The following is a 19,963-nucleotide window of genomic DNA, read 5'->3' as shown; positions in this document are numbered from 1 at the left end:
CCTGGTCTCTTTATTCAAAGTCATCTCCTACTTATACCCCTAATGCGTGCACGCGTGCACACACACACACACACACGCACACACCATCCTGCCTTCCAGGCACCCTCAGCCACCTTTACCACTCCTGGCATGCTGTCTGCTGCACAACTCTGATTGCCTTTACCCTCTGTGGAATTTCCCTCTCTGTCCTCTTACCAGATCATTTTATAAAGTTATTTTTAAATATGTGCTTGTGAAAATAATGAAGATCACACACACAAAATAAATGAAGATCACACAAACAAGAACAGAGGTGATTTAACAGAGGTTTGCAAAAGTCAACTACTATCAATTGCATTTGGCACAGACTTAAAGGAACACAGAAAGATACGAAACCTTTCGAGTGAATGAAACAAAGAGCAGGTTCCAGGTATGCTGTGGCATGAGGAAGCTGGAGTTGAGCTAACTAGATGTGAACATCTGATGTGGTTGGTTTGGGAAGTGGATCTGGCTTCCTCCGGTTGATTCTGAGTTGAAAGGAGGGAGCCAAGAATAGGGAAGCTGGCAGTCATTGACTGTATCATGATTGTTGGGGCCAGTTGCTGTAGAGGTTGTGGTTTGGCTTCCAGCTGGTTGCTGCAGAGGTGGTGCTCAGAATTCTGTTTTCATATATTGTCTGGCCATTGTCCATTTGTATATTCCATCTCTCATGATCAATCTATTTTTTGAATGAGTACATGAATATTTCATCTCAGTAAGTGATTATTCTCTCTTCATCCATCTTAATGATAAAATTCTAATGTCCTAGGTTCTTTATCTTTCAACAAATTATGTTTCCCTTTCTTAATGGATAGAAAAGGAAGCTTCCCCATAGGCCTAAATGTGCTGATTTCAAGAGAAAGCATACTTCTTTGCAACAAGAAATTTCCCAGGCCTTCACTCTTAACCACTATGCTACATCACCGTCCTTAGATGAAACAGAGACTTGGGGGCATATATTTCCCAATTTTTCAAAATCCATTTTTATCACATATTCAGTTTGGCCTGCTTACCTTATTTACATTACCTGCCTGGGATGAAAGACATTTGAGGTTGTCATTCTGGACTCTTAAGTAAGTTCTTCCCTTAAAGTAAAGAAGCTGACCTTCCAAGCTAATTTATCCCACTTAACAAGAGTAATAATGATAACACACCACCCACTCCAGAAAGGAAATCATGCAGATGAATGAAATAATGTTTGTACAGAGCTTGACACTCCATAAAATACTCTAATAACATGGTGTCTACACTTTGAAATGTTCAAATCCTATTTCAATAGAATTAAAAGCCATGAAGAATAAAATGTGAATTGCTTGTCAGACTTTTACATAAAGGCACGGGGTGATACTGATGCCATTAGACAATTTAAAAGCTGGGTTTAGCAAAGTTTCTGAGGAATCTGATTGGTTTGTGGGGGAGGAAGTGATGGTGGTACTTATTCATATCCATTTTTGTAGAAAAACAATAGGTTATAACATGAACCAAGAAACACTTATGCAGCTAAATTTACAGAAATCTGTCTACTCATCTCCGAGGAAAAGTTTTGGCTAAGCAAGTTAATTTTGTCGTTAGACATTTGCATAGTAATTGTATTGAGTCTGAATGTGCATCTGCATGGAAAGCATGTTTTTTCAATCCTGTTCTTTGGACATGGATTAATATAGATCCTGGCGAGTCCTTAAATAATAAATTATTGATGTTGAATGCTTAATTACTTTACATTTAGATCTTTTATAACCAGATGCTTGAACCCCTAGTCTGCCATGTATTGCTGCTGCCTTTATTGGTGTTACCAGGTAATAGTCACCTGAGTTTTTCACATGGTCTTGGTTTGAGGGTAGTCTACTAAAGAATGCCCACATATAGTGTTTCAAATATTATTAAAGAGTGATAATTAAATGTGCCTGATGTATAAGAAGCATGTGAGGTCATTTAAACTAACACTTTTATTGTGACTGTTGTGAGGTTATGAAAAACTTGATCATGTAAATTATCTAAAGGGATTGTTACAAACCTCAAGTGACTTCAGGTCATTGAAACCATTGCATGTGGTGACCAGCCACGGAGGCTATGACATTTTTTCCTTGCCTATTGTATCCAAGGTTATTTTGCAAATCACCACTTTGCATGGTACAACCATTGGAGTTTCTAGAAATTGCCTGGAGTGATAAACCAGAGTATATTCAACAGTAGGATTTCCTAGAATTAGTGGGAGAGGTGTAATTAAGTTACTGTGTAATATCTTTTCCCCAAATGATAAATATCAATATGTGAACACTGAATATGTGCTCCTATGAAGCCAACTTAAGTGGCAATTTTTAGCTCAGAAATTGTGACCTAATGTTTTGTCTACCTGAACCAGTTTGGGTGATGGAAAAGACTTAAGGGCAGATTTAAGAACTTGTTTTTCTTTGTTAATTCAAAAATGATTCTACTAAATTCTAGATGAGAATCAAGTAGTGATAGAGATATCAGCTGAGTGAGTTCTGTTTTCTGGAACTTTCTTGAATCGTTATTAGTAATTCATAGCATTTTTCTGGATTTCATGGCTGCAGTTTCATATTGACATCATCCAGTATCACTCTAAAGGGACTCTAAAACTACCCTTCCTGGCATTCATCTAAGAGCTGGGAAGCCATCTGCTTATACCTGGCTTAGAATATCATTTTTAGAGACATGACCACAAGCCTGCTGACATTCAAGAGCATGGCTTGAGTGCATCCCACTCAGAGCTTTGTGAATTCTTCTTGTAAATTATGATGCCTAGTCAAGGTTCAGTAGGAATACTCCCTCTTCTCAAGCATTTATCAAAACACAAGGTGAATGCATTATTCACATTAACTACTGTTCAAAAATTGTCTAAAAGTTTGATTTAAATATAGGCAAAGTTTCTGTGTGATGCCTGGCATGTTGCCAACCATATAGGATGGCCATGATCTTTATTACTGATTTCTTAGTGTTTATTTTGATTGTAAAGTTCTTTATGTTTTTCCTAAAAGTTCCTCACTGTTTCCCTCACTCACCCACTAGCCCACATATTCACGTATTTTACTTGGTTGTGACTATTTGAAGAAAGCCCTTAAAGCTTTATTCTAAAGCACCCCATTTAAGATTTTCAAGTACATAGGAATCACTGGGGACTCTTACTACCATTCTGATTCTGTAGGCTGGGGCCTGAGAGTCTTCATTGCTAACTAGCTCCTAGGTGATAGGAACAGTGCTGAGAGCACACTCTGAGTGGCAAGTATCTAGAGCAGCGCTATCTAATAGAACTTTCTGTGATGATGGAAATGCTTCATATCTGTGCCATCCAAATGAGTGGCCACTTGCCAGATGTGGTTAATGAGTATTTGAAATGTGGCCAGTGCAACTGAGGAACTAGAATTTAATTTTATTTAGTTTAATTAATCTAAATTTAAATAGATACCTACCTTATTTGACTATGCTAGGAGACTTAATTAAAGTCTTCATGGCTCCTTGGCTTTCCCCAGTCTTGAGAAAAAGAATCTGAAAGTCGAGGGCTCTTTCTTATCTCCAATTTTCCAGAATCTTGCATAGGGCCAAGAATGTTATGTATGCATAGTAAATGCCATTCCTATTAAGAGGTCTAGTCTGCAGTTTTGGGGGCAGACTCATAGAACTGTCAAATAAGAAAAAGATTTGACTTTGAAGCTATAAGACATGGTGGGTAGGTGGCTCAGCCTCTACCACTTACAGGATAATTTCTGACAAGTCACTTAATCCCTCTAAGCATCAATTTCCTCATCTCAAAATAGCAATCATGATTATGGTAATGTAATACCTATCTCACAGAGTTGCTGTGTTATGCACATAAAATTCCTGGCAAACTATTTTTTTCAAGTGATATTTGCTCTGCAAATGCTAGTTTTTGTGGTTATTTCAGCATGAATTTCTTTTTTCCCCTAATTATTTATATTTCAGTAAAACAATAGAGGAAGGTGCCCTGTGTGGACATAGTTGCAATCTAATTGAGAGGCTAAGTAATAACACAAAACTATATGCAGTTTTGTATCATTTCTCCTGTGGAGAAAGTAGTTTCGAGGGTCAAGGAGGAGGGCTTCAGCATGTTGCTTTGATTCTTTGCATTTTATATTATTTTGTGTGGAAATAAACAATATTTTTGGCCTGGGATTTTGTGTTGTTTGATTTAATTCCCTCATAAAAATGTGTCATAAATGCTTTGCTAATTGTGATTGAAATGTCATAACTCTATCTCATCTTAAAAATATCCCATTCCAATTTGCCGAATACATAATTTCCCCTTGTTTAAAGTGATATAACAGACATATTTTCTCTTTGTTTTTCTTGAGTATATTTTCTTTGAAATAGCTTTTTTTGTTTTTCATACCCTCTGTTTATATATATGTATATATGTAAATATATATGTGTGTATATATATAAACATATATGTATTTACACACACACATATATATACACACATATATTAATCAAAAGCGTTGCCTACTTCAAGAAAATAAGAAAAATCACAAGAGGTAACATTTGGCAAGCGTGCAAAGCACTATTCTAAACACCTTACATATATAAACACATTGAGTTGTCACTGAGGCTGAGTAAACCTTTAAGCTCTTTTACTGTCTGCTGTGGTGTTGAGTTCTGAAAATATTGATAGTCCTCTTATCACTGGTAATGACATGAAGTGCCATCCAATGACCTTTGTACAATCATGATTTATGTATAGGTTGAACTAGGGGTGTCACCATTTAAGAACGATTAAGACAAATCAAGGCATTTCTGAAAGAGAACAGATTGATTTTGTTTCTTAAAGTATTTATAGCTTGTAAGGCAGCTGTCTGCTTTTGTATATTCTTAAACAAGCATCATAGACCTTATTAAATAATTTAAGTGTTTTGTTTAGAACTATTTCGCAGCAAACCCAACTTCCCATTTGCATTGATCAGTGTTTGCACTTTCATTCTAGATTACATTTTAAAGTAAACCAACCAATTTGGATAATTGTAAAAGCAATCACATGTTAATCTTCTGAGACTGAATCGGTGCTGGGTATTTCTGAGTTTCTATGGAAGGAAAATAGTTCAAAATTCAGACTGGCCCTCTCACCACCTGAGCTCCATGCCTTGCCCCTTGCTTCCCTCCACAATAAGGCTTAGACGCAAAACACTTAGTTTTCCTAATCACCACTCAGGCATGAGAGACCAGGTGATCTATGGCTGGCCAGTAGGCCAACAACAAGTAGGGAGAACATCCTTTCATTAGTAGAAAGGCAAAGCATTGTGAAGGGAGCACCTTTCTGTATTATTCCAACCTCAAATAAATGAGAATTTACTTCTTTATTTTATTCCAGTTTGTTCATTTATTTCTTATACACTCTAAGAGGCAACTCAGTATGTTGATTATTTTTTTCAGATTCATGCCCATTCATCTTCTTACAGTTTCTGCACATGCTCCAGGATCAATCTGACCTAGTACAGAGCAGTGTGTGTGTGTGTGTGTGTGTATGTGTGTGTGTGTCTGTGTCTGTGTATGTGTGTGTGCTCCTGCATGCTTTTAATTATATATTGAAGATATGCTAAAATATTTATAATGCCTCTCAAAGATACAAAGAATAATAATAAAATAAGCAGCTTTCCCTACCTTAGAGAGCTTCTGTGTACCCTTCCCTTATCCCTTCGTTTTCTTCCCTACCAACGTAACCACTGATCTGAATTTTGCATTTACTTTTCTCATTCTTCTCTTACAGTCATACTACATACCAGGCACCTCTAAAGATATATTGTTTAATTTTACATGTTTTCGACTTCTTTAAAAAAAAAAATCATACTGTACAAAAATGGAATCATATTGCATGTATTCTTATGAAACTTCATTTTTCATTCAATAATGCTACTTGAAATGTATTTATGTTGATGTAGTTACTACAGCCATTTTTCACTGCTCTATATTTGTCTCACTTTTGCCAGGTTTAAGTTTTCCTATTTTATCCTTTGAACTAGCTTGAAATTATATACTTCACTCTTTTTTCTAATCTCTTGGTTACTCCAGAAATTTTGGCTTGTATACTTAACTTTAATAAAAATCTTTATGATTCTCTTGAATGATAAAATATGTTCAGCATTTTAGCTTCAGCTATTGTTGTCTGGTATTCAATTACACCTTCCTAAACCACACACATTAGACATTTTTACTACAATCAATGCTTATAGAAATTCACTCACATATGTTTCAGCATTTTTTTAATTTACCTCTCCTTCATGCATCTCTGACTTCGCATTTGGGATTGTTTTCCTTCTGACTGTAGTTGGTTCTGTAGGAATTCCTCCAGGGAGGATTGTTAAATATTTTCCATTTGTTTGAATGAAAAATGGCCTTTTGAAATCTTTTGTATTAAAAGTTGGATTCACTGGGTTTTCAGTTCCAGGTTGACAGTTGTTTCTTCTTGGCACATTGGCAACAGTTTCTCCTATACTCTAATATTCACTGTTGCTGTTGACAAGTCATGGCAATTGTTATTGCTCTGAAGTGATCTCTTCCTCTGGTTGCTTTTAATATTTTCATGTTGTACTGGGTGTCCTGAAATTTCACTAAGTCTCCTGGTGTAGATTTCTTTCTAAGTTTGCTCCTCAGGATTTGTTGTGCTTCCTAAGTCTGAGGTTTGAGGTAATCAGTTCTCTAGCATTTATAGCCCATTGCTACTTTGCCTCCCTCCCATTCATTCTGTTTTCCTTTTCTCAATAGACTTTTCCACTCTGTCGTGCCCTCCAACAACTTTCTCATGATTCCAACCTAGCTGTCTCACTGTGCTGCCTTCTAAATCACTTTTTCATAACTATCTTCTAGGTCAATAATTTTTCCTTCAGCTGTGTCTAATCTGCTGATAAAACATCTGTAAGGAACATGACTGTGTTGCACCCAAGCAGGCATAGGCCAAGGTAAACAACCTGGATGACTCGGCAGGTTTGTGGTACAAGTGCATAGTCCCGTGTCTTATATAATCATAGCTGTGTAGAGATAACATAGAAAAGCTCACCACCATAGCCATAACATAGAGAAGCTCACCACTTCGCTCTCAGCCACTATTGTTTGTGTAATGTATAAAAGTAACACTGACCCTGTGAGGCAGCTGCTGAATAAAGCCATGTCTCATCTACCTGCTGTTTCTCAAGTGTTCTTCCAGCTCCCTGCCCCACATCCACCCACTCCCCTCAGCCCTCAGCTGGGGTTGGAACTTGACCCCAAGCATGACAGCATCCATTGGTTTTTAATTCCTAGATATTCTTTTTGCTTTATTTTAAAATTGATTTGGCCATTTTTTAATAGTTACTTCTTCCTTAATCATATTATCATCTTCTTATTTCTTTCCTGAAATGTGTTAGACATTCTTAGATAATTCCTATATCTCTTAGAATTATGGGTTGAAGTTGTTTGTTATTTGTGCTCTTCTTATTCATGTTGACTTGTTATTTTATATATTATGTATTTTCATGGAACTTTCTTTTAAGTGTTGTCTGAGACCTGGGTTCACATCAAGGATGATTTTTGTTTGCTTCAAGTAGCTGTCCACAGAGGTAGAGGTGGGAAATCAATCAGTGAGCAATAAATTCGTACCCTAACTCCCTACAAAAGTAGTATGATACAAGCCATAAACTCAAATACCAACCAGGTTGTGGGTATGAAATCTGATTGGAGATTTTTTTTTCCTTCACTTAGTGCTCAATTCATCAGGCAATTTCCCTTCTTGTTTTCTGAAAGAATTTATTGCCAGTTCCAGCTTATGCTGCTGTTCCAATTGTATAAGGGATCTCCAGTGAGACTCCCCACACTGGAAAGTCCTTAGACTTTTTCTCTGATTGCTCCAACTCACACATTTGAAATCATACAAATGGAAGCTCATGGTTGCCAAGACTCAGCAGATATCTTCAGGGTGAAACCTGGAGTCAGTGTTAATGTCTCTTCAGAGTCTTTAGTTTGTTTTCATCCTTTTCCAGCAGAAGAGCTATACAGGGAATCTAGGCTGGCATAGTGTGAGAAACAAAACACACATGGCAGCTTTTTTTGCCATCCACAACGAAATACTAACAATTGAGCCTGTAATCAGCTAAATCCAAAGCAAAGATAATGTTCTTCCCCATCTTTTACTTGTGCAGTTGTGTTTTGGATCCAGATTAAAGACCTTAAATTTAGTACTATTAAGTTTATTGTTTGTAGGTTTGACTTAGCTCAGTAAAACTTTTTCGATCTTAATTCTATCACTTAACAGTCACAATTTTCCCCAATTTCATGTCATGAATACATTTGGTCATCACAACTTGAATGTTTTTACTACACTGTTGTGAAAATGTTGACTCAGATGAGATTAAAGCCTCAATATCCCCTCTAGGTAGAGACTTGTGTATGATATGGCATTGACTAGGTCTGCTGTTAGGAATACTTTCTCTTTCTTTCCTTTTATTTTTGAGATCTCCCTCTGTCACCAAGGCTGGAATGCAGTGGTGCAATCTCAGCTCACTGTAACTTCTGCCTCCTTGATTCAAGCGATTCTCATGACTCAGCCTCCCAAGTAGCTGGGATTACAGGCGTGTGCCACCATGCCCAACTAATTTTTTGTATTTATAGTAGAGATGGGGTTTCACTATGTGGGCCAGGCTGGTCTCAAACTCCTGGCCTCAAGTGATCTGCCTGTCTTGGCCTCCCAAAGTGCTGGGATTACAGGCATGAGCCACCGCACCTGTCCATACTTCTTTATCCTCAAGAACGTATTCTGCCAAATGCCTTCCTGAAGTCAACACACATTGTATTTATGATTTTTTTAGCCAGAGAAGAATTAAATCAGTTAACATGAATTTGACTTATAAATCCAACTCTGTATTAATCAAAGGGCTCCATGGATAGCCACACCAGGTCATCATTTATCATCTCCATTTATTCCTCACTGGGGTCATTTGAAGATTCTGACTCAGAATTACATCCTCGATACCCTGCTAATAGTCAAGTTAAGCTATTATGGAATTGTGCCTATTTTCATGAATATTTGGGCAGCCTCTTGTCCTAAAGCCTGTAATAAAGGCCTGTATGAACTCCATGGACAGTAGGTGTACCGTGTTATATCTGAGTTCCTTCCCTTTTCACCAGATGTCCAGGTAATCTGTACTTTATTTCTATAATGACATAGCATCCATCCCTTTCTCCTTTTCTCTTTTGAGCATTTTCCAGGGTGCTTTCATCATCTTGGTTTTGGATTTTTATCAGAACATATGTCCTTGAACTTGTACACAAGAAAGACTTTCAGCGATTGACACATCTGAGGCTTCTTATTTAGTTTTTCTTCAACTCAACCACATTGCCTAATAGAAACCAGCCAGGCTCTGCTGTCTGCACCATTAGGATGATTATGAAAAGAATTTAACTAGTGTTTTCCTATTTATCTCTCAAATATAAAAGCTTCTACTTAGCAATATGAAATAATAAACCACTGCTACAGGAAAAATGTGGATAAATCTCACAGAGATTGTGTGGAACAAATAAAACAAATGATGTAATGTGCAAAAGACTACTTATTCTGTTGTTCTGTTTATAAGAAATTCAAGAACAAGCAAAACTAATAAATGGTTCTGGATGTCAGATACAGTTTTCCCCTGGGACTGGGAAATATTGACTGGAAGAAGCATGAGGGAGCCTTATAATGTTCTATATTTTGATCTAGGTAGTAGTTATAAGCCTGTTTACATACATAAATATTCATAAAGTTGTACATTTAATACGTGTGCATTTTACTATATGTATGTTATACCTTAATAAAGAAGAAAAACTCATTTAGGTTACAAGTGAGAATCAGTTTTAGTGCAGTACTTATATGAGTATGGACTCTGGAGTCTTGGATATATTATCAGTTGATTACAATCAACATCTGAATGATTTTGGAAACTAAGTTTCCTCATCTGTAAAATGGATGATTTTCTGTAATAACTGTACATTTTTACTTTTTGTATAAGGCATAATGGAGTGATGTGTATAAGTCACTTGCCATCATGCCCGCCACAATACATGCAAGTTTTAGTATAATATCGTCCTGATTGAAAACATTTCCTGCTTTTTAAAACATCCTGCTGTTTAGACAGATGACTGACATTATTCAATACATCAAATGGTATGTTTTTATTAGTTATCTATTTGTGACTTGCTTAGTAATTATAATGGCAACTGATATTTATGTAACTCTTTATATTTAAAAGCTAATTTATATACATTATCTAATTTAATTATTCACAACAATGCTATAAAAATGATATTAATTTTATCCTCATCTTGCCAACCTAGAGCCTGAGATGCAAAGACCTGAAGTAACTTACCCAAATGACATAGTCAGGAAATATTAGAGAGAGTCATAACTCAGTCATTTATCTTTCCCTCTTCAAACAGGAGGGTACATTGGAGTCACCTACAGAGCTAGTTACAAGTTCCACCCCCCGTAGTGTCTGATTTAGCAGGTTTGAGGTGGGTCCTGAGATTGCTGCATTTCCCAGGCGATGCTGACACTACTGTCCTATGGACCGCACTTTGAGTAGCAAAGCTTTGCAGATGAATAAAGCGTAAGCTTCAGACCTGAGTTCTGCCTTCAAAAAGCTTGCATTTCTTTTTTCAGGAAACAGGACTGAAGTATGAAATAATAGAAGCCTCCCTAAAGTGGTTTATATCCTGAGAACACCCTCCTTGCTGGAAATTTTCATAGTAGAAGAGAACTTCAGAATACTCAAATTATATATAGGAGAACAAAGTATGCTTAGATACGCTAATTTTAATGGTGCTCAATGACTTATATGACAAAATGTTAAAATGGTGGGAGGCCCCTAAATTAATGTTCTAATTCAAGTATCCTAGTCATGTTATTCTCACAAATTGTCATTTCATTGTGTCGAGTAATATTTTAGGGTGTTTTAACCATCGTTATTTAGGTCTTTGATTGATGTGAAAATTAGTCTCAGTGCTGTAACCCCAGGTTTTGTCAGTGTAACCCTACTTAGTTCCAGCTTCTTTTTTTTAAAAAAAGTACATATATGTACCCACAACCATTGTTACTAACTGAAATACTTGAAGAAAAGAAAAGAGAGAAAACAGTGACCAAAATTCTTATAAAAATAAAAAGCTTTCAATTTTTTCCAGCTTTCCTTTGTTTCACACCAGCCATGTACCAGAGTTTTAACAAGTAGCCGGTCACCTATTTTTTAAATAACAGCATTATTAACATATAATTCACATACCATACAATTCACTCATATAAAATGTACAATTCTATGGGTTTCAGTGTATTCGTAGAGTTATGCAACCATCACTACAATGTAATTTTAGAACATTTTGTTACTTCCAAAAGAAACCCTGTACCCGTTAATAGTCACTCCTCATTTCTGAATTCACTCTGCCCTTTGCAACCGCGAATCTACTTTCTGTCTCCATGGATTTGTCTGTTCCAGACATTTCATAGAAATGGAATCACAAAATATGTGGTCTTTTGTGACCAGCTTCTTTCATATAGCCTAACGTTTTTGAGATCCATCCATGTAAAATGGATCAGTTTTTTATTCCATTTTATGGTCAAATAATATTCAATTGAATGAATATGCCACATTTTATCTACCCGTTCATCAGTTGATGGACATTTCAGCCACTTGCACACTTTGGCTATATGAGTAAGAACACATTTATGTACAAGCTTTTGTGAGGACATATGTTTTCATGTATCTTTGGTATATACCCAGGAGTAGAATTCCTGGGACATATGGAAACTATGTTTAAACCATAAGGAACTGACAGTTTTCCTAAAGAGTTGCATCATTTTACAATCCCACTAGCAGTGTATGATGATTCCAAGTTCTCCACATTCTCACGAGCTCTTGCTAATATTTGTCTTTTTGTTTATAGTAGTGGGTGTGAAATGGTATCTTGTTGTGGTTTTGATGTGCATTTCCCTAATCCTAGTGATGCTGAGCTTCTTGCATGTGCATTTGCTTACTTTTTTTTCTTTTTCCATCCTTTGAGACACGGTCTCACTCTTAGTCCAGGCTGGAGTGCAGTGGTGCGATCACAGCTCACTGCAGCCTTGACTTCCCAAGATCAAGTGATCCTCCCACCTCAGCCTCCTGAGTAGCTGGGACTACAAAGCACAAACTCTTTAGTTTTTTAGAAAAGGGGTCGCGCCATATTGCCCAGACTGGTCATTCATTTATCTCTTTTGGAGAAATGTGTATTCAGATTATTTGCCCATTTTTAAATTTTTTTTTTCTTTTTAAAATTTAATTGTAAAATTTGAGTCACTTTTTTGTGCTCTTCTTTGTTTTGGTCTTGTTTTGTTTGATTTGGTCTTGTTTTGTTTCTTAACCTTTTGGTGACTAGTGAGTAGCTATTGGTAGAAAGTGGGTAATTACTAAACAAATTGCAATGAGAAAAAAAGAATTAAATAGTGTGGAACACTTGCAAATATGATAACTACGTTGTACCAATTATGAACAGGTTAATATTTGGTTTACTGTTTGGAAAATTATAATGTACAATTTACACATTGGTTCTAATACAGTATTTAATCTGCATCTTTGTGTCATATTTAATACCACCATTTTCCAAATTGTTCCATGGAATGTTAATAGGTTTTATATCAAAAAGGGGTCTGTGGCTTAATAAGTCTGGAGAACCATAGGCTCAATAAACGGGATGGAGTGTTCTAACTCAAGGGCTTCCTTGAACCTTTAATATGTAAATAGACATTGTAAGTGTCCAGAGAAAGGACTGTACATGAAAATGAAACCCTTTTCTTTCCCTAATCATTTCTTTTGGGACTTGTGTTCTGTGGAACACACTCAGGGAAGCATTGCTTTAAAGATGTTAATTTTTCTTAAAGAAAATATATTGCCCTGGAGAGCTCAGATTGTGACAACTGGACAGGTACAAAGGCTGGATGAAACAGCAGCAATTGTTAAGTTACATGTTACAGAGTCAGAATTAATATGTGAAGGAGCCTGACATTTTATGAAATTAAAATTAATATTAGTTGAACAGAAAGAGAAAAAAACCTGGGAAGACTTGAGACAGTTTGTGATTCTTCTCAGCGAGCTGGCGTGTTTATTTTTTATTACAGTGCATAATTGACCGCCTGCTAGGTGAATTGGATTTTGCAGGCTCGCCTTGTTATGTATTTCAAAGAGCTCTAAATTTAACACATGCTGCTCCTCAGGGTTCAAGCTTTGAATCACCCTCCTTTTCCTGTGTTTTAGCTGGGTAAGTTTCTCTCTATTCAAGAACAGTAACTTTTTCAATGCAGACAGTTTAATTATAAAGATCTTCTCATTTCGGTAATGTTTTAGTGAATCTCATATTTTCTCATAAATTTAGGGAGAATGGAGCTATTTCTAGAAATAGGAATTAATAGTTGAGTTGTTACTGGCTCTTTTATTGTCCTTTCCAGAATTACAAAAAAAAATAGTCTTTGGCAGTTCACATTGCTTCAGGTTGAAAGTATACAAAATTTTTAAACTATTCCATATTCGTAATAAGTGAAAAAATAATTATTTTTGATTTCTCCCCTAAGGTACTAGCAATGTGTCCATTAGGAAATTTAGCTCTTATTTTTGGTGAAGTAGCAGAATTTTTGTTTCAAGGCAAATTAAGCATAGATACTTGATTGTAAAGATATTATTGTTTGCAAATCTTTGTGGAGTTTTTTGGGGGCCAAATTAAAGCATTAACTCAGAAGAATGGCCCTTTTCTTTTATTGTTATGTTCTTTTCATTTTATTTATTTGCTTTTATATATTTTCTTATTAATTTTATGTTTTTACCAATACCAGCCCCATCACTGGGGTTCTGGTGACCACTTAATTTTACTGTGAAGTAGAAGCAAGATGATGGATAAGTCAAGCCCCAATATAATAAAGCCACCTTAACTAGCTAAACTGATATAATAGAGCTTAGCTCTGACTCCAGATAGACATATATACCATTACTTTACAGAATGACTGTCTCTGGAATAGCCATGTTCTCTTTAAGCCAGGTATGATGGTGCATGCCTGTAGTCCAGCTACTGGGGAGGCTGAGGTGGGAGGATTACTTGAGCCTAGGAGTTCAAGGCCAACCTGGCCAACATTGCAAAACCTTGTCTCAAAAAAAAAAAGTTATCTTCATCATTGAGATGTTGCATCGATCACCCAAGTATGGTGAAGAATTGAAGAGTAGCCAATTAAAGTGCTCGATTATGAAAATATGATGCAAGATAGGGGCCAGGAAGGTCACCACAGTTCTTCCTGGGGCTAGTTGCTATGAAAGATAAACCCCCACATCTCAGTAGCTTAACACTATTGAAGTTTGCATTGTTGTTTACAAAATGCTCTTTCTGGTAGACTGTTTCCCTTCAAGCCATGATTCACATGGCCAGCATTCTTCCATCTTGTAAGCCCATCATCTACAAGTAGAGACATCCAACTTACCCTGCTAGGCTGCATCAAGCCAGAAGGAGAAAGAGTATGGAGGGTCACCAGTGGAAGGTTTCTGTGAACATGACTCTAGCTCTAACTCTGTGGGCTAGAAGTCAGTCATATCACCAAACCTCATCCCAAGGGACACTGGGGCACGTAATCCAACCACATATGCTCAAGAAGATGAAATGGATTTTGGTGAACATGCAGTGATCTTGACATACGCTGCCGAATATTTGCTTTTTTATATTTGCAGTGTTGAAATTAATCTGACTAATGAGATGGAGTTAGTTATCTCCAAAGGAAAAAAAAATTACTCATGCATGCACACATTAATTATACATTAGTCTTAGGCTAATAATTAATATATCCACATGTTAAGTAATTTCTTTAATAAGTTCTCTTCAAATTAGTTCAAAGATGTCTTTGGCATTCCTGGAAGGCACATTTTATTGATCTGTTCTCAATTTACAAAACAAATAACTGACTCTTTGTATCTCCTGAATCTCCTTTCAACATTAAACTGAGTAGCAAAGCATCACACATAGCAAGAAAATTGATTTTGACAGTCCAGCCTTGTTAGTTATCATTTCAACAGGTGCCATTAGTATCAAGACTAAGGTGCCTGCCACAGCTCTAATGCAATAATGTGAAGTAAATATCCATCCAAGCACCCTGGCCTCTTGTCCAAAATAGAAAATGACATCATGTAATTGGTTTTGTCTGAACTGCTCAGTGAGTGAAAATGTGTTTCAGAAGAGTTAAGGCATGATGTCATTATTCCTGAAGTGGATTCTTGCAAAGGCTGGGCACTCAGCAGCCTGAGTCTTAAAACCAGCAGCAGTACAAAAACCTGATGCAGAACCTTAACCCCATTTATATAATATGGTGACTTTTTTCTCAAATGGGAATATGGTGCATTATCTTTAAAAACAAGAAGTGATCACATGCTCCAGAACACCACTGATGCCTCTGAGAAATCTTATTGAATTAAGACAGTTAATTAATTGTCTGCAATAGTCTTGACTCTTGCCTGTCTCTCACATGTGTTGTAAATTAGGCAAGAATATCATTAGGTCATCCAATTCGTTCCCATGCCCCAGTGGCAAAGAGGGGCAGGACATGAAGATGATTTTATTTATTTAACAAATACTGACCACCTGCTATGTGCCTTGTAATGATCTTAGTACTGGGTATATAGCCATGAATAAAATGAGATTCCTCTTTTTATACATAATAAGCAAATAAAAATACAACCCAATGGCAGGTAGAGCTTCGTGCTAGCAAGAAAGACAAAGCAAAATGATGTGCTAGAGGGTGATGCGGGAGTGGCATGGCCTGGAAGATGGGCTGTCAGAGTATGACATTTGAGCAGAGGCTGAAATGCTCTGAGGGAGAAAATCATGTGGATATTTGTTGGGGAAATGATTATAGGTGTAGGGAACAGCAGGGGCAAAGTCCTTGGATCGGAGTGTGCTTGGCAAGTTTAAAGATGAGCAAACATGAATGAGGGATAGAGTGGTGGGGATTATGGTGGAGGAGGGGCAGAAGGAGCAGAACAGGAAACATGCTGGATGCTGCTATAGGCCCTCATAAGGGACTGACTATTGATCCATACAGCCACTTGATTTCAGACTTGGCATTCATGCTTTAGCACCAGAAGTGTAATGCTGGGTGGTCTACGGGCTCTGCATTTAGGCTGGGGACTAAGATGTGACATTTCTGGACCTTGGATGATTGTCAAAGGAGGGGAAGTTGGTTCTGGGTTCAGAGAATGGGGAAGTACATTGCCCATTAAGAATTTTAAGAGGTCTAAGTGTGACCACAATTGATGATTTTATTATCATCACTTCAGTGATAAAATTCTTCACCCTCCTCACTCCATAATATTCTGCTGCTTTCACCTGAAGTTCGGCAGGTGTGATTAAACATTGAGTAATTCAGACCAAAGCTTCCAGATATCTAGTAACAAAATACACTTGTCAAAAAACAAGATCACACACACACACACACACACACACACACATTCTTTAGTATATTTAGCAAGGAGAAATCATTGAGTGCATGAATTTATAATGGGATTGTATATTTTTAATCAAAGATGTTACATGAAAAATGTTCAATCATTAAGATAAGGGAGACATTTATGTTATGTGATACCCAAGACATGCCAGTAAGGTTTTTTAAAATACATTTTATTCATTTGTTCAAAAGCCATTTGGGGTGGCGGGGGCTTACTCGGTACTACCGAAGACATAGTGAAGATCAGGAGATACCCTGGCAGCCGAGAGCTGTGGTGCATGCCTGTAATCCCAGCTACTCAGGGGGTTGAGGTGGCAGGAGTGCTTGAGCCTGTGGGTTGGAGACCAACCTGGGCAACACAGCAAGACCCTGTCTCAAAAAAATAAGTGGGAAAAAAGAGAGAAATGTCCTTGCAACAAACCAGAAAGTGAGGTATAACTATTCTAACTTTACAAACAAGGTAACTGAGGCATGGAGGAGTTCAGCCTATGCTCAGAGTCACACAGCTGGTAACATGAAGTTGAAACACAAATGTAACTTTTTTCTACACCTTGTCTTTTTAAAACCAACAACATTGTTCAGACACTTGCACACTTTTTTTCGGATAATTGGTATATGTAAAATATTTCACTCCACATAGACTATTTGGTAGATATATAACATCTTAGATATAGCCAATATCTTGTACAGGAACAATGTTTGTATGAAGTAAAGAAAAACAATAGGATAATCAATGCAAGGTAGAAAGTGATAGCACACTTCTGTGATTAATACTAGGATAACTGGTAAAGAGCATATGCTGTTTTCTTTAAGAACAAGTCTTCATCCCACCCGTGACCCTTGTATTAATATTTCCGTAACTTCCAATCATTCACATGGCTGCTTCTCTACAACTCTACAAAGACAGTATCTAACACACTGTCATACACCACTGCTTCCTATCTTGTTAAAATGCCAATTCTGACACAGGTCTGGTGTGGGACCTGAGATTCTGCATTTCTAACAGACTCCAGGGATGCAGATGTGCTCTTAAATGTGGAGTTTAAGGCTGTTACAGTCATTTCCGGCACCAACCAAAACACTGTGCCTTGGGCCCCACCCCTACTGTTGGTCACTTTTGCAAGACTGTTTCCTGGGAGACCTAGTAGAGCAGCTTACAGGAGTTCACAAAGACACAGAATGATGGTAGAAAGGAATAAAGAGGAGAAGTAAAATTATTGCAATGGATTCTGTACCTCATTCCTGAAGGGAGACCTAGTAGAGCAGCTTACAGGAGTTCACAAAGACACAGAATGATGGTAGAAAGGAATAAAGAGCAGAAGTAAAAGTATTGCAATGGATTCTGTACCTCATTCCTGAAGAAACCACAGATCAATCACTTTCTCCTTGTTCAAGTGTGTCAGCCTGATTTGGCACAGCTGACTTGATGAAGCATGATCTCACACAGCAAAGCTGTTGATCACCTTGAAGAATATGTATTTTGCTCCTTGGTGTAACCTAAATTTTACCTCGCTAAAACAAAACAAAAAGAATCTACTATTCTACTCCTATTATTCATTCTGGCTGGATGCTAAAGTTAATTTCCTTAAGTGCTTCAGATACTATATTAAAACTATCCTTTTATCAAATATTTTAATATAAAGCTTTTGAAAACATGCAAGAGAATTTCTTCATTAGAGCCTTCTCCAATTTTAATGAGCACACAAATCACCTTAAAATCTTATTAAAAATATAAATCTTGACTCAGTGAGTCTGGGGTGGGGATTGAAATTTTCCATTTCTTAAAAGATCTTAGAGAAGGTGGATACAGCATCCTTGGAGCACTCTGAATAGACGGGCCTTGGAATGTCTTATCTTCACTTGTATTAGGATGGTTTTTTTGTGTGTGTGATGTTCAAAATGATGAGGAAGCTATATGTTTACATATCACCAGAATCTTAAAATGATGGAAAGGAGGCTCCCACCCTATCATATAGGCCACTGATCAAAGATGCTGCAGTCACACTATTTCCTTACCATGATGGATTATTCAAACACCAGTTGTAGAAAAAGGATTTTTTTCAGCAAACTGATGGTCCATTGTAGTTTTTCTGAAATCAGGCTGTACTTGAGGATTACTCAGCGGGTTCCAAAGAGTACAGACATTTAAGATCCACCCTAGACCAACTTGGGCATGAGTCTAATGAGTAGTCTCTAGACCAGCAACACCTGCAAGCTTATGAGCCATACAGAATCGCAGGCCCCTCCAGATCTACTGAATCAGAAGTACAGCTTGAAAAGATCCCCAAGCAATTCCAACGCATGTTCAATTTTGAGAGATGCTGCTAACCGGGAGGCAAAGCTGTAGAGTTGCCACAGCAACTTAATTGTAAGGTATTAAAAGTCTCCTTTCCTATCTAATAGTTTGGATGTCTGCCGGGTATTAGGACCAAAAGAAGACAGGCAGACATAAGGACCCATCCAATGGTGGTTATATTGATTATATCCTTCCTGAGTCATCTGGAATAGTATAACACAACAAGGAGAGAACACCAAAAATGTATCAAGTTCCATGTAACTAGTGTGTATTAGTCCATTTTTGCTTTGTTGTAAAGGAATATCTGAAATTTAGAAATTTAGTAATTTAGAAAGAAAAGAGGTTTATTCGGTTCATGGTTCTGCAGGCTGTACAAGCTTGGCACCAGCATCTGGTGAAGCCTCAGGAAGCTTTTACGCATGGCAGATGGCAAACGGGGAGCAGGTGTGTCACATAGCAAGAGAGGAAGCGAAGGAGTAGGGAGGATGTGCCAGGCTCATTTAAAGAACCAGCTCTCGCATGAACTAATTGTGCAAGAACTCACTCATCACCAGGGGGATGGCGCCAAGACAGTCATGAAAGATTTGCCCCCATAATCCAAGCAGCTCCCACTAGGCCCCATCTCCAATACTGGGAATCACATTTCAGCTTAACATTCGGATGGGACACACATCCAAACCACATCTTAGTGCTTTACACAGACTGTTCCATCTATCTCTCCTCTTCGTCATGGGTTTTGGTTGACTTTCTCCCAGAAAGTCTTCACTGCTTGTTTCTGGCTTTAAATCTATTGAGTAAAAGTTTATCTGAAGGAAATTTAATCAATAATTCAAGACAGGAATAGGTTATTCATAGGGAGAGCTGTGCTCACAGTTTTGTTAATTTGCAGTGGTAGCATTCTTTATCACTGGCTGAAACTCAAGTAAAGGAGTGAAAGATCAAGTATTTGTTGAGAAACTATTTTGTGCCTAGCGTCATGCTAAGGATTATGGTGACAACAGCAAAAGGTTAATTTCATGGCATTTGTTGGAGATGCATGTATTTAACTTGCAAATAATATACACAACTCATGTGTTATTAAGTTATGAAATATTGAAAAAGCATAACATGGGGGTTTAATAATGGAACACAGACAGACTGAGCAGAAAAAAAAAATTAGTGAAGGGAGGTGT

General features: G+C 37.3%; 1 protein-coding gene across 2 annotated transcripts in view; it reads left to right on the top strand.

The window, feature by feature from the left end:
- Positions 1-19,963, top strand: part of PLCB1 (phospholipase C beta 1) — a 741,546-nt gene that overhangs the window by 332,719 nt on the left and 388,864 nt on the right. The gene's annotated exons all lie outside the window — the stretch shown is intronic.

Source organism: Symphalangus syndactylus, chromosome 24 (genome assembly GCF_028878055.3).
Source record: "Symphalangus syndactylus isolate Jambi chromosome 24, NHGRI_mSymSyn1-v2.1_pri, whole genome shotgun sequence".
NCBI lineage: Eukaryota > Metazoa > Chordata > Mammalia > Primates > Hylobatidae > Symphalangus > Symphalangus syndactylus.
Note: the sequence above shows the minus strand (reverse complement) of the source record. Positions and strands in the feature narration are given on the sequence as shown.